Source organism: Octopus bimaculoides, chromosome 6 (genome assembly GCF_001194135.2).
Source record: "Octopus bimaculoides isolate UCB-OBI-ISO-001 chromosome 6, ASM119413v2, whole genome shotgun sequence".
Classification (NCBI taxonomy): Eukaryota; Metazoa; Mollusca; class Cephalopoda; order Octopoda; family Octopodidae; genus Octopus; species Octopus bimaculoides.
The window spans coordinates 36,633,371-36,634,890 of NC_068986.1; the positions used below are offsets into that span (position 1 = coordinate 36,633,371).

The 1,520-nt window shown below is 34.9% G+C and overlaps 1 protein-coding gene and 1 long non-coding RNA gene across 3 annotated transcripts in view; one reads left to right on the forward strand and one right to left on the reverse strand.

Moving 5' to 3' along the window:
* LOC106870527 (BAI1-associated protein 3) overlaps positions 1-1,520 on the reverse strand; it is a 1,007,871-nt gene that overhangs the window by 970,832 nt on the left and 35,519 nt on the right. The window lies entirely within an intron of this gene.
* Positions 1-1,520, forward strand: part of LOC106867501 (uncharacterized) — a 6,307-nt gene that overhangs the window by 3,946 nt on the left and 841 nt on the right. Inside the window, exon 2 of the long non-coding RNA XR_001409156.2 lies at positions 742-843. This is a non-coding gene — a long non-coding RNA (uncharacterized LOC106867501). The remainder of the gene's footprint in view (positions 1-741; positions 844-1,520) is intronic.

Here is a 1,520-nt window from a genome sequence, read left to right on the forward strand (position 1 = left end):
TATATATATATATATATATATATATCCAATTTAATGTGGATGTCTTGTACTCCGAATACTGTATTATCCGCCTTCAGAAGCCCCAGTTGTCGTTTGCTACGATGTATGATATATATTTGTGCTTTTATGCATCATATGTCTGTATGAGAGGACCCTTAAGGCGATTAACGCGGTATTCAACGTTTGACAAGACATCCATTTTAAGTTGATTATAATGATTGCCTGTTGGTATTAATACTGCTTCTGTAGCCAATAATTGTGTGAGTGAGTGTGTGTGGGTTTGCATGTTTCCGCAGATTTAAACGTGAATATATTATAATCGCTGCTGTAAATCGTCATTCGAAAACATGTTTTCTTTTCAGATGTGTGAGTATTCATAGCACACACGATTCATTGAATTACAAGTGCGTATAAGTAAATAGCTTGTTTGCCGAATACTGTAAAGAAGAGCCAGGTATCATGTTTAATTACACTAGATCGAGGTAGCTTTAACTGAAGAAACAACGGCGTCGCAAAGTCCCCTAATCTAATTATTCGAGTGTGCAACGAAAATACATTTGCTTAAAAGGCGAAGTTGTTTTCTAGTGATGAAATAAAACAATTCAAGTAGTAAGGTAGATAAACACAGTTATGCTTGATACATATATTTATATGGAGTACAAGATACCGATAATAATAAAAGAATGAATTAATTTATATATACGTAGAAAACTTCTGAACTGTCATGTCATATCTTCACAGTTGTTTCCAGTAGCCAAGTGTCACGTAATAATCATAATTGACAAGTAATATTCGCACGATGTCATAGGAACGTAACCGACAAGTCCAGATGATGTTATTACAGTAAGTACGGCCTCCATTTTCAAGAAAATAACAAATTCATGCCGTCTAGTAGTATATAAAAATATAGGGGAATATACAAATATAAAGACTTACAGAAGGAAAAAAAGAACAATGGAAATAGTAACATAGAAGCGGTGGTTAAGAGGCAAGATCAGAAACAAAAGATATAAAGAAAAAGAAACAGAATTAAAAGAAAGTTAATAACTCGCCTGCTGAAAGCCGAGGCGATTACTTTGGCAAACATTTTAATCAAACAGACCGAATTAAAGATTTTTATTTTGGGTAAGAGTTTTGTAGTGACTAGTTTAAGTTCGAATAATTATATGAAAAAGAGTGCACACGTGAAAACAGAGGCAAATCGTAACTCGCAAATGAATATTGCTGGCAGTATTGTGCAAGCAGTCGATAAGAGCTCTCCGCAGTTGACAAAATATTGATTTTTTTCCAGCTGGGCGTGTGTCACGTTTTTGTCGCTGGCTCAAGCGAAATCCTAGGCGAATTGAAGGTAGTCTATCTATGTTGGTAGCGCGGAATTTTAAGAAAAAGCGCTCTAAGTCAGAGAGAGCACACATGTCAAATTTGGTGAAATTCGGTTTAAAATTGTAGTAGTAGATTTGGTTCACACAACACACAGACAGACAACTTGCCTTTTAACATATAATATATAGACATACGTG